This window comes from Rhincodon typus, chromosome 30 (genome assembly GCF_021869965.1).
Source record: "Rhincodon typus isolate 14 chromosome 30, sRhiTyp1.1, whole genome shotgun sequence".
Taxonomy (NCBI): domain Eukaryota; kingdom Metazoa; phylum Chordata; class Chondrichthyes; order Orectolobiformes; family Rhincodontidae; genus Rhincodon; species Rhincodon typus.
In genome coordinates this window covers 5,935,404-5,948,929 of record NC_063361.1, presented here as the reverse complement: position 1 = coordinate 5,948,929, position 13,526 = coordinate 5,935,404, and the positions used below count along the sequence as shown (strand labels likewise).

The following is a 13,526-nucleotide window of genomic DNA, read 5'->3' as shown; positions in this document are numbered from 1 at the left end:
CAAAAGAAACAGATGGAGGTCTTGTTTCAGAACGAGCCCAATGGCACTGCAGGGACAACCCTGACACCAGAAGCTTGGGATTCCCTTCTATTGTGCAGTTGATGGGAAGGTTGATGATGGTCATGTACCTCAAACCTTTCAGTGCTAGCAACACAACTGGAGGAGCTCACTTCCCTGGCGGCGATGGAAGTAAATTGCAAGAAGTTCAAATTTGTGCATACACTGCACCCAGAGGATTAGGGTTTGGGTGTCGAGTCTGGAGGGGTGGGAGGGGTTCTTGTTGTAATCTCGCGAGAGGACACACTCCGCTTTATTGTTGATTAACTTTTAATCGCTCGGCGGGCCCTCTCCCCCCTGAAAGGGACATCCTCGCTTTAAGAGCCACTGACTCCCCGGCCTCTGGGACCGATGTCGTGCTGCTCAGGCCGCCGCCAGGCCCTGTGATACTCTCTGGCTGTCCGCCTGTCTCCGGCTTGCAGCCTCAGGGGTTGGGGAGGTGGCGAAGTACATCACTGACTGACCGCAGGCTCGGCCCCGGTCACAGGCCAAATCGCCCCGCTGTGTGAGGGATCTGCTACCGGGAGGTAAAGACCCGACCGGACAACAGCAGCAGGTAAGGCGAGCTGCTTGGTGCTGTGGAGGGGTGTGTTACTGAGGAAGGGTGTGGGTGTGGGGGTGGGGGGGAAGGAGGAGGAGGAGGGACAGGGCCTCGGGACCTCCTCCTCCATCAACCCGGCTTTCCCGCACGGCTCCTGCAGGTGGCTGCCCCTGGGGGGGGATCCCCGGCCCGTTTCTGATGGCCGCCGCCTCGCCCGGAGGTAAACTTCTAGCCCGAGGCCTGAGGCCTGGCGGTGTGGTGGGGGGAAGAAACACTCTACCGTGGTTGGGGGGGGGGGGAAGAAGGGCTTGTCCCCGACGGGGTTTTATTCGGGGTACCCCACCCCTCCTGGAGACACGGGGCTGGTTAATTCTCCCTTCCCCTTCTGTCCCCCTCTTCTTTGCTCTTTCCCACCCCCCCTTCAAAAAAAGGTTTTGCCAAAAAGTGACCCTGGCCCGGGTGTCTGCGCATGCGTTGCCGTTGAACGGCGGAGGTTTCCCTCGCTCTGCGGTTGCGCGCACACGGCTGTCCGCCCGTCCGCCGAAGAACGCATGCGCGTTTACTAGGTAGAGGGCAGTGCGGCTGCGCAAGAGGTCCTAGCGGCAGAGCCCTTGCAAAATAGTGAGTTCAGTGATTTTTATTTTGGGGGTGGTGTGTGTGGGGAGGGGGAAAACATCCTGAAAATAAAATCTTCTTAGGTTATTCGTTATGGTAGCACTCAGAACGGGGAAAGACCCTCTTTCCCCCTCAAACCATCCTTTTTTTAAAAAAAAACTTATCAGTCCATTTCTTCCTCTCTTGGTGGGTAGGCATCTTCCCATCCCTTAGCCCCTTCTCCTAACCCCACCCCCTCTGCTCTTGTTCCTCCTTTGTTGCCCACTCAACCAAGGTGAAAAGATTATTTTTCTTTTCTCATCATGTCCTGTCTCTTAAGTACAGGACCCCCTGGCCGTTATAAAAGTTAGAAAATATTTTTTTCTACTTTGCCCAGTATTGATTGGGGATGCTTGCATGCTCCCATCCTTTTTTAGAGTACCATACTGAAAGGCCATATGGACTGTATGAACCACTTATACCAGATAATTAAATATCAAAAGTTGAATTTTACACAAATATTTTTAGTTTGAAGCTTATTTGGCCGTCCTAATATTTTGCATGTGATTTTGGATGTCGTTTAGTACTCCTGGAATGTGTTGTAAATTTATTCCTGGAAGATCATCTAATTTTGAATTGTTAAATGTAAATGGTGGACATGTTTTTTTATTTCTATTATGAAATTGAATTTGAAAGTTGGAGTGATTTTTATTTTGATAAATATTGTGCATTTGTGGTTTATACATTTTCGGGAAAAAAGCTTTTGCTTCGTTTGTCACGTTATAGTTTTCCCATGTTGTGCTTTGTGGATCATGATTGTGTGCCTATGTTTATTGAAAGTGCCTCATTGCCTGGTTATTGGGCTTCCACAGTTGAATAATTGGAGAAGAAAACATTTTGCGTGGAAAACGTGATTTTTGGATTATAGCTGGACGCTGGCTGAATGTAATGTGGGAGTAACCTTAGCATTCATTGGACCAAGCTTTGTGTGTAAGTTGAGGCTGAAATCCAGGCTAAGTTTCATCCCACCACCATGAAAGATGGCATGCCTGTCTTTCTGGGCATTGGAGATGGCAGCATGCAAGACTTATCTATGGATTTGTTAATATTAATATTAAACATTAACACCTCTCTTATTCTGTTTAGTGTATCAGCATATTTATGAAACATTAGTTCTGATGGTCTCTCTACTTGTGACAGAGAAGTTCCTCTCTTGCTGTTTGGCAGAACAGTTTCTGATAGCTGGCCATAGCTGCAAGGCTTTATTCAGCATTGACTTAATTTTGTAAGGAGTGAATGGGAAATGCAGAATGCCTTTGTAAACCTGCAAGGTACTGCCTGATACCTGCCCTGGCCTTACTATGTTGGAGTATATTTAGACATGTTTTCATTTGTCTATTAACTTGTGTTCAATCTTGTATCTACTTGAGATTTTGTGATTCCTGTCTTTTGTACTGCAGACTGAGTCAGGCCAGAATCATTAGTCAGATTTAATTTCAGATGGCGTATGATGCACCAGATATTTTCCCTCATAATTGAAGAATTGTAGACTTCTTTCCTTTTTTGGTGTTTTAGCACAACTATTTTGCCAGCTTCTAAATTGTTATTCTTGCCTCAGTTGTATGCTTTTTAACAAATGAATTAAAATGGCCTTCAGGTGAGTTACTTGACCAGTTAAGGTACCTAAGGATACAGAAAGTGAATTAAATGGCCTTGTGATCGTATTTGTTTTTTAGCTGTCAGTAAACTGAAAAATACCTGGAGAACAGAGGTGTTCCCAGGACTTGACTTGATGGAGAAAAATAAACTTGCTAGTTATAACCTCCATTGGCATGGTCAGCTCATGCAAAGACTAATGCACTGCCATTTGATACACGTCTGTCAGTTTGATTGAGGGAAGTGGGTGGCAATGCAATGGAGAAGTGAACTTTTGTTTGAGAGGCTTTATTTCACAGTTGATTCCACAGGCTTGTTCATGAATTGTGGCTATACTGCAGTCATTCCAAAGTCATCACTGTATTCAGCCATTTTGCCCATTCAATCGTGTATATGGGCTGACCTAGCCTTTAGTGCCCCTTTTTTTTCCCATTGGTATGGATTTTATGGTGGTGATGCAGAGTTGTGTATGTCAGTTTTGTGCCCCTCAGGAGGGGCAGAGGGTGCTAAATATTTCAAGTTTCCTGACTTTGTTTGCTTTCCAAGAGATTTTGAATGCAGAACTGTTGTACCAGGGCTTGTTAATGAGCCTTAATATTCAAGATCCACAGAGACACACAGTGGAAACAATGCTGTGAGCTGTCAGTTCAGATTGTTCACTTGTGTATAGAGAAAAAGTTTTGGATCATTGAGTCATATGATGGATTCAGAATTCCTTTAGTTTATAATTTCAAATATATTTGTGACCCAATGGTTGTGTAAATACCACATCACTGCTGTGATGGCGTGATGCTGCATTTTATTTGCAGTAAAGCTGGCAGTATTAATAGCTATGTGTTCCTAGTGAACTTACTATTAGACTAAAAGATGATGTAGATATTGGAATAGATGTTAGTGCAGACGTGTAAACATTTTGACAATAAATCATGTGACCTGGCAGGAAGTTCCAGCAACTCTCTAATCTAGGGCATCAATTAAAGGCATGCAGATGAAATATTTTTCATCTTTCCTGCAAAGCTGTAAATGGCATTTTTAATATGTTTTAGTGCATTGTCATTGAACAGGTAACGTTCTATGTTCTTGTATGTTTGAAGTTCGCTTTAATAAAAGTTTTTGGTTAGTGCTGCTGCTGTATCAAGTGGCAAATGTTATTTTTACAAAAAAAGACTGAAGATTGGAATTTGCTGACAGTGAAGATTAAGTGAAGGGCCAAGGCCCACTGTTCAGAGCACCATCAAGGCTGAAGAGATAGGATACACTAAGTTCCTTTCCCTCAAGTAGGGGAGCAGTAGGTAGTGTGAGAGTGATGCCCATGACTGAATAATTGTGCATAAATTCTGGATGGTGTAGGTTTGATAGCCTGTAGGACTTTTTCTCAATCTAGATTGTTTTTGTAAGTTAGGGAAACAGAAGGAAGCCATAAGTTTCTGATCCTTGCAAAAAAAAAGGCTAAGTGACTGAACAAAATGAAATCAGTTCCTTTTTGTAGTATTTTTATTGAGAGTTTAATGTTCTGTTTGAACCACCAGCTGATATTTGGAATATATATTGAAGAACTGCTAATTTGTTCAAAACAAAAAAAGAAAGACCAGGTAATCGTAGACTAGTCTGTTTAAACAATTAGACAACATGATGCAGTGTAAAATTGATTAATTCGGTTTATTTTTAAAAATTAAGAACAAAGCAACTTGTGTACATTTTTTTTTTAGACATTGTCAAGTAAGCCCTTCTGGGGATATGGAAGTTGTTGGTTCGTCCTATCCTGAGTTGCCCTTGAAAGGGTGAGAGTGAGCTGCCATCGTGAACTGCTGCAGTCTGTTTATTATAGGTAGATCCACAATATTGTGAGGAAGGGAGTTCCAGGTTTGTTTTCTAGCATTTTGATGGAATACTGATATTTCCAATTCAGGATGGTGAGTGGCTTGGCGGGGAACTTGCCAGTGGTGGTATTCCCATTTATCTGCTGCCTTTGTCCTTCTACACTGAAGTGAGCTTGGAACGATTTAAGGAGGCTTGGTGAATTTCTGCAGTGCATATAGTACGTTGCTGCTACACAAATTTGTGGAATGTGAGTGCAGCGTATGTTTTATAATCGAACAAATTCATAAATCCTTTATTGTGCCAAGTAGAAGGATTAGTGATAACATTTAAGGAATATCAAAAGCAATCATGGCTTGGAGTTGACGATACTATGGAAACTAGTGGTCAATGAATGCACTTCAGCCAAGAGGGGCCAGCACCGGGTATCACTGTTAGGAGGGTTGCCTACCTCAAATGTTTGAATTATCTAGACCTGGGAATAATGGCACAGCGTCAATTTGCTGATGCCACAAAAAGAACTTGTTAGCTGAAGAGGACTCGCAAGCACTTGTTTGGTAAATTGGGCAGCTAGATATCTGATGGAATTTGAAAATAATGTTAAAATTTTTGAAAGTGCTGAGAGTTGACAATTTAGAATAACTTAGGAGTGTGAGTTGATGTGAGCAAAAGAATTCTAGATAAATGGAAATATCAAGTACAAAAGCCAGGTGATAGCTTTGTGTGCAATTCTTTATTCGGATAACCGTGACAATTTGGTACAAAACAAATTGCTGGAGAAACTCCGGTCTGGCAACATCTGTGGAGAGAAAACAGAATTAACATGGAGTCCAGTGACTTTTCTTCAGAGTTTGTTTTTATTTGATTTCAAGCATCCACAGGTTTTTTTTTTTAATTTTAGTTACAGTTTAGTTTCTTGTATTCAGTACCTCATCAGGGATGATACAACACTCCTGAAAACAATATAGAAGATAATTACTAAAATGATACCAGAAGTGAGATAGTAAGAACTGCCGATGCTGGAGTCTGAGATAACAGTGTGGAGCTGGAGGAACACAGCAGGCCAGGTGGCATCAGAGGAGCAGGAAAGGTGATGTTTCGGGTCGGGACCATTCTTCATGAGATGCTTTAGTTATGAGAAGTCAAAAGAAACTTTGGTGTTGATAGAAGTGCACCAAATTGAAGAGATTTCATGTAGTTACATTATTTTTAAAGAAGTGGCATTTTATTTATCAGTACAGAAAGGTTATCAATACCTTTTAGAGGTGGGCCTTGAGCCCATGGCTTCTGGCCCAGAGATAGGGACACTGCCATTGCACCACATGAAATCAAAAAGACCTTTTGTTAGTGTTTGCTGGATTGATAATTAGAAGTGACAAATTTAGCATCATTTGAGAGAGCAAAGGCGGTTGGGGATATTTTTACACAGAGGGTTGTGGAAACTGAAATGCCTGTCTAGAAACTGGTTGAGGTTGGATCCATAAATTGCTTTTTGAAAGAAAAAGTGGATGAATATTTAATAAATAAATATTTCATGGCGGAGAAGGTCAGAGAAACAGGATTCACTGGACAGCTCTTCGACAGTGGACTGACTGGTTTCATTCTGTGCTGAGGGGTTTAACAATGTAGAATAAGTGGAGTAGGGTGTTCAGAGATAATGTGGTCTCCTTTTTAAAATTATTCTTCTTTTCAAACCTTCTCCTTAGGCCTGAAGTTTCCTTTTGGTTTATCAGTCAAGTCAGAATAACATCAGATGGGCATTTTTGTTTTTTTATATTCCTCTCTCCCTGCCCTCTCATGAATTTATAGAGAAGATGCATTGATTCCAATTTTGTTTACCTGCTAGAATACTTGTATTAGTAACATTAACAATTTGATGACAACCCTTTCATTGCCCTTCCAGCAAACTCAAAAGCCACCTGCTCTTTTAAAAAAAAATCTCAAGGTTTGAGCATGATAATGACTCTTGCACGTAAGTGAATGGATGTAATTGTGCTGTTAAAAGCAGACATGCAGCCTCGTTTTTCAAAAAAATTGCTTTGAGGTAGGGAGCCTGAAGGGCCTGCTCCTAACCTGCTTAAGGTACGTGGTCTGGGCTATTTGGTTCTTAAAGCTTTGCTTGTCACGTCTAAAACCTTCATTTCATTTAAAATTTATTTGTTAGCATCCTATAGGGGATATGGACAGGACTAGTCACTTGTCAGCAAGCAAACAGAAGTCTAATGTTATCATATGCTGAGTGAGGAGTGGAATGCATTTCTTGGTCATTGGAAGTCTGTACTTCTTTTTTTACCCTAGTTCTGTTTGATAACTGCAAGTTATATTAGCAGAACCAGGCCATTATTTCCACACTGAGCACAGCATTTATTATTGGTATTGTTTCAAAATGACTTTGGTTCAACAAGTTAAGACTGCTTTTACCAATTGATTTGCTTTGGAAAATAGTTTACAACTAGTTTTCAGTAGATTGATGCATTGTTTTCTGTTCGAAGGCAATACTGACCAGGTATGAGCTAGCAAGTACTTAGCATCTTGAATTAAATATATTTAATAATTACGATAACATCGGATGTTTTGTGATATTTCCTCGCTGTTGTAGCTTGTATGAAACTTTGTGTTAAGGTGTCACAGCACCTCATCCTACCTGTGTTCAATGTAGCTGGCAGTAATCCTGCTAATTGGGCAGTTGTGGATCTGTGGGTGCAGTTTGTATTGTTCTCCTAGGATAGCATGATTTTTTGAAATGGAAGTCATTGCATTCTGCTATCTTGAACTTTAATTCCCATCCACAACCCAGGTTTACAAAACAACACACCATGCAAGCAATCCTGTTGTTGCCTTCCTTAATCCCCATTTTTTAAAAACTGTCCCCCAGGTGCAACATTTACACTAGTGCAAATGGCCTTCTTCTATTCCCCTTGGTGTAAAAATCCCTGGTGTTACCATTGCACTGAAATTTGTGGTGTTGCTGTTTGTGATCTCTGAATTTCTTAATTATACCTTTTCAAACTTAACTTTAGAACTGACTTTAGAATTAGAGCTGCATGAGCCCACCCATCTTTAATTTTTAAGTAGTGTTCTGTCCAAAGATATTTTCCCATTCGTAATGAACGCTATTGCATTTTTTAAAAATGTGAAACTTTGTGCACACATAGCTAAACTATTTTACATTTTTTCTAGAGAGTTGTTTTGATATTTTCATTTCCTCCCCACTTAGTATAATCTGGAAGTCGTACAAACTTCATTTGTGGGTGAGAGCACTGACTACAAACTGCAGTGTTTTAGGGATGGAAGTGTGTGGGCAGAGGTTTCTCCCATTTCCAGGTGTGAAAAGTGTTGAACTGACTTCATTGGTTGGATGGTCCAATATTGCAGCCTGGAGTAAAATTATTGTTAACTGAAAGGAATGCACAATCAGAAGATGATGTGGTAGTAATGTCACTAGATTAGTAATCCAGAGGCCCATGTAATGCTCTCAGAAATATGAAATTAAATTACATTAATAAATCTGGAATTGAAAGCTGATTAAGACAAAGACATGAGGGAAGAGCTGGCTAGAGTTGATTGGAAGGGGAGCGTAGCAGGGAAGATCATGGAACAGCAATGGCAGGAGTTTCTGGGGTTAATTTGGGAGACACAGCAGAAATTCATCCCGAGGAGGAAGAAGAAACATACTAAAAGGAGGATGAAGTGACCATGGCTGTCGAGGGAAGTCAGGGACAGCATAAAAGAGAAAGCACACAATGCGCTGAAAATTAGTGGGAAGACAGAGGATTGGGAAACCTTTTAAAAACCAGCAGAGGTTAACTTTAAAAAACAGGTAAGGGTGGGAGAAGATGAAATGACAGTAAGTTGGATAGTAACATAAAAGAAGATTAAGAATTTGTCTAGATATCTAAAAAGTAAAGAGAGAGGCAACAGTGGACATTGGACTGCTGGAAAATGAAGCCGGAAAAGTAGCAATGGGGGACAAAGAAATGACAGGAACTGAACGGATACTTTGAATCAGTTTTCACAGTTGAAGATGCCAGCAGCATATCAGAACTTCAAGTCATGGGACAGAGGTGAGTGTAGTAGCCATCACTAAGGAGAATGTGCTGTGGAAGCTGAATGATCTGAAGGTGGATAAATCCCCCTGACTAGATGAACTATACCCCAGGGTTCCTTCAGGAATCACTGGAGTTGAGGTTTAAGAAGAGAAGGTGGCAGAAGACAGGAAACAATATGCTGATCAGCCTGACCTCAGTTCTTGGTAAGATTTTTAGCAGCTATGATTAAGGATCAAATTGTGGAGTCTTTGGAAATGCGTGGTAAAATATTTCTAAGTCAGTACAGCTTCTTCAAGGGACATCATACCTGACAAATCCTGTTAGAATTCATTCAGGAAGTAATGAGTAGGTTAGACAAAGGAGAGCCAGTGGACATGATCTATTTGGATTTCCAGAAGGCTTTTGACAAGATGCTGTACAGGGTACTGCTAGATGAGATGAGAGCACGTGGTGTTAAGGGCAAGGTACTGGCATGCCTAGAGGATTGGCTCACTGGCAGAAGACACTGAGGGTAAAGGGGTCTTTTTGAGGCTAGCAGCCAGTGACCAGTTGAGTTCCACAGTGGTCCATGTTGGGCCAACTGTTTGTGTTATACATTAATGATCTGGACAAAGGAACTAAGGATATTGTTGCTAAGTTTGCAGATAGACAAAGATAGGTGGAGAAGTGGGTAATGTTGAGGAAGCAGGGAAGCTGCAGAAGGACTTGGACAAGCTCAGAGCAGGCAGATAAGTGGCAGATGGAACATTACATGGGAACGTGAGAGGTTGTACACTTTTTTTAGTAGGAAGAATAGAGGTGTAGATTATCTCCTAAATGGGGAAAGGCTTCAGACAGGGACGCCTAGTTCAGGATTCTCTTAATGTTAACATGCACGTCCAGTTAACTGTCAAGAAGGCAAATGCAATGTTACATACATTTCAAGAGTGCTAGAAACAAGAGCAGGGATGTACTACTGAGGCCATATAAGGCTCTGAACAGACTGCATTTGGAACATTGAGAGCAGTTTTGGGCTTTGTATCTAAGAAGGAATGTGCTGTTGTTGGAGGGGGTCCACAGGAGGTTTACAAGAATGATCTTGGGACTAAAGTGCTTGTAGTATGAGGAGCAGTTGAGACATCTGGGTTGTATTTCATGGCGTTTAGGAGGATGGGGGGGAGGGGGTGAGGATTGGGGTATCTCATTGAAACTTACAGAATACTGAGAGGCTTGAATAGATTGAACGTGGAGAAGATAATACTACTAGTAAGAGAGACTAGGAGCCTAGGGCAAAGCCTTGGAGTGAAGGGATAACCCTTTAGATCTGCGATGAGGAGGAATTTCTTCAGCCACAGGGTGGTTCATCTGTGGAACGCAATGACTTTGGCTTCACAGTCCTCTGCCACATTTGAATGTATTTAAGACAGAGGTTCTTGATTAGTAAGGGGATCAAGGTTTATGAGGAGAAGGTAAGAGAATGGGCTTGGGAAATGAGTCAGCCATAATCAAATGATGGAACGGCCTTGATAGCCAAATAGCCTAATTCCGCTCCTATGTCTTGTGGTCTTGATAATGGTGACTGTGGAAATGTCTTCAATTGTAATTTCAAACCCAAGTGATTCACTAATGTCCTTCAGAGAAGAAATCTGCCATCCTTGCACTGTCTGGCCTAAATGTAACTACAAACCCACAGCAAATTGGTGACTGTTTACACCCCTCTGAATTGGCCAAACAAACCACTCCAATCAAGAGGCAGCTAAAGATAGGTAACAAATGTTATCCTTTCCAGCAATGCCCACCTCTCAGCATCAAATTCCTTTTTTAAAAGAAGGCCAATTCACCTGTGTGTTTGCTGTTCAATCTGTGGAGGAAGTTTTTCTATTATTCGGGGGAGTATCTTTAATATTACTGGTGCTATTTAAATGCAGGTAATTGATTTGCATTTTCCCTCCTCAATTGATGATTCCAAGGTTCAAACAAAGGGAATCTTGCCATGTCTCATCTGCCCTGAAAATACATTTTTTTTTTCCTTTCCCTATTTAAGCTTTCATTTAATGATGACTCCGGACATGTGCTAAGTTTTACTCAGCAGATGTGAGCAAGGTTGCTCTGTTGGGCTGCGTTAGGTCACCTGAAACTCATTTGAATTTCCAAGAGTTCAATTGTATATGATATTTATGTCAGAACTGTGAAAGAAGGGCATGGAGTAAAAACAGAGCCCAACTTGAGTGACCTCTTTTGCAGGTTGGGGGAGGGATTTAGTTGTTTTAGGGTGTGTGAAGAACCCAGGATAAAAAGCCTAATTGCAGAATGAATATGATGTGTATAAAGTGTTTATAGTATAATTGAGTCCAAATGTTAGGAGACAGTGAAGTTCTATTCCATTTAGCATGCAGTGCTCAAATGTTGTATTAAATCTGTAATCCAGTAAATTAGGTCCATGCCAAACATTGAAATGCAGTTTCAGAGTTCACTTTGCTGCCATTTGAATTAATACAATAATACGTTACCTCAAATGTAACACCATTTTGGGTCTATTTTGATTTCTGAGCCTATAATTTTTGTCTGATCAAAGAGCAGATTCCTACCTAGAACTTTGAACACTACAGTGCCTGTGGTCCACTGTGTCTTTGCTGACCATGATGCCATTCCAACTAATTCCATCTGCCTGCATGTGGTCTATATCCATCTATTCCTTCCCTGTTCTTGTGTCTGTCTAATTGCCTCTTTGGTTTTATCACCTCCCCTGGCAGCTTGTTCCAGGTACTTGCCATCCTCTATATAAGAAGCTTGCCTTAACACCTGCTTTAAACTTTTCCCCCTCTCACCTTAAGCCTATGCCCCCTGATATTTGACATTTCTGGCCTGGGGAGAAGGAGTCCGACTATCCGTGCTTCAAATAATTTTATATTCTTCCGACAGGTTGCCCTCCATCTCCGATGCTCTAGGGAAAACAACCCAAGTTTGTCCAACCTCTCCTTATAACAAATGCGCTCCAATCCAGGCAACATCCTGTTAAACCTCTGTTGCACTCTCTCTAAAGCCTCCACCTCCTTGTTTCCGTCTTCTCCCTCAGCTGTCTCTTCAAGTGGTAGCAGGGACAGTTCTGAGGGATGTGAGCTGAACCATTTTACATTAAATAGACCTGATTCAGTATCTGGGCTATTTACTCCTGACCTTGATAAAACCACACACTCCTATATCTAAACTGGCATTCTAATGCAGCAGTGAATCATAGACTGAAGCTCTCTCTACCTCCTCATCTGAAAATCTGTTCACTTATGTGGGCTGTAAGGATGCCACTTCAAGTAAGGTGGTCAGGTCATCTCATTTTCTGACCAGTGTGGCCAGTTCCACATGTGTTGACCACTTCTCACCATTTAGTTAAGCTGGCCATAAAAAGGAACAAATTTTAATTATAGATATAAATAGAGAGGAGGTGGGGGAGGCGATGGTGGATAAAGGAGCAGATAGGTGGAGAGAAGATGGACAGGTCAAGGAGACGGGGATGGAGCCCTCCCTCAACTGACCAACCCCCCATCCCAACTCCCTACCTACACTCACCTTTACTGGCTCCACCCCCGCCTCCTTGACCTGTCCGTCTTCTCTCTACCTATCTGCTCCTTTATCCACCTTCCATCATTGCCTCCCCCCCCGCCCCTTCATTTCAGAGTCCCCTTCCCCTCCCCCATTTCTGAAGAAGGGTCCAGACCCGAAACGTCAGCTTTCCTGCTCCTATGATGCTGCCTGGCCTGCTGTGTTCATCCAGCTCTACACTTTGTTATCTCAGATACTCCAGCATCGGCAGTTCCTACTATCTCCAAATTTCAATTATACAGTGTGTTTCGTATCCCAAATGCATTTTGGCCAATGAGTGCAGTCACTGTTTTTAACATGGGAAGCATGGCAGCTGATCTGCATACAGCAAATTCCCATATGTGGACTAATAGCTAAATCTATTTGCCATTGTTGTTTTGAAGGGTAGATATTAACCAGGTCACCAGTGGGGATTCCTCTGTTGAATTTGAAATTGTGTCAAAACTACTCTCAATATTCCAAATGCAGTCTGACCAGAGCTTTATAGAGCCTTAGCATTGCATCTCTCGCCCTCTCGAAACAAATGCTAACATTGCATTTGCTGCCTTAACTGCCATGAACCTGCATGTTAACCTTAAGAGAATCCTAAAGTCTGACTCCTAGGTCCCTTTGTACTTCAGATTTCCGAAGCCTTTGCTTCATGCAAAAGTGCATAACCTCTCGCTTTCCCACATTATATTCCATCTACCGCTTTCCCACATTATATTCCATCTACCACTTTCCTAACCTGTCCAAGTCTTTTTGTAGTATACGTGCTGCTCCAACACTACCTGTCCCTCCGCCTATCTTTGTCATCTGCAAGCTTGGCAACAATGCCCTCAGTTCTTTCTTTCAGATCAGTAATGTATAATGTGAATAATTTTTGGGTGGCAGAGTGGTTAGCACTGCTCCTTCACAGCACCAGGAACCCGGGTTCGATTCCACCCTGGGGCTGCTATCTGTCTGTGTGGAGTTTGCACAGTCTCCCCGTGTCTGCATGGGTTTCTGCCCATAGGCTATATGTGCAGGTTAGGTGGATTGGCTGTGCTAAATTGCCCATAGTGTCTAGGAATGCGCAGACTAGGTGGATTAGCCATGGGAAATGCAGAGTTAGAATGGCAGGGATGGGTCTGTGTAGGATGCTGTTCAGAGGGTTGCTGTGTTGAAAGACCTTTCACACAGTAGGGATTCTGATCATTAACTGTGTTCCCAACACTGACTTCTACAGAACTCCACTAGTCGCCAGTTGCCATTCT

General features: G+C 42.2%; 1 protein-coding gene across 4 annotated transcripts in view; it reads left to right on the top strand.

Moving 5' to 3' along the window:
* Positions 1-293: 293 nt before the first annotated feature.
* tlk2 (tousled-like kinase 2) overlaps positions 294-13,526 on the top strand; it is a 150,765-nt gene continuing 137,532 nt past the window's right edge. For 3 of the 4 annotated variants that reach the window (XM_020516349.2, XM_048614581.1, XM_048614583.1), the window contains exon 1: positions 294-613. The gene's annotated coding sequence lies outside the window, so the exon portion shown is untranslated. Of the gene's footprint in view, positions 614-1,150; positions 1,220-13,526 lie in introns of those variants that run through there. The other variant, XM_048614582.1, reaches the window with a different exon arrangement.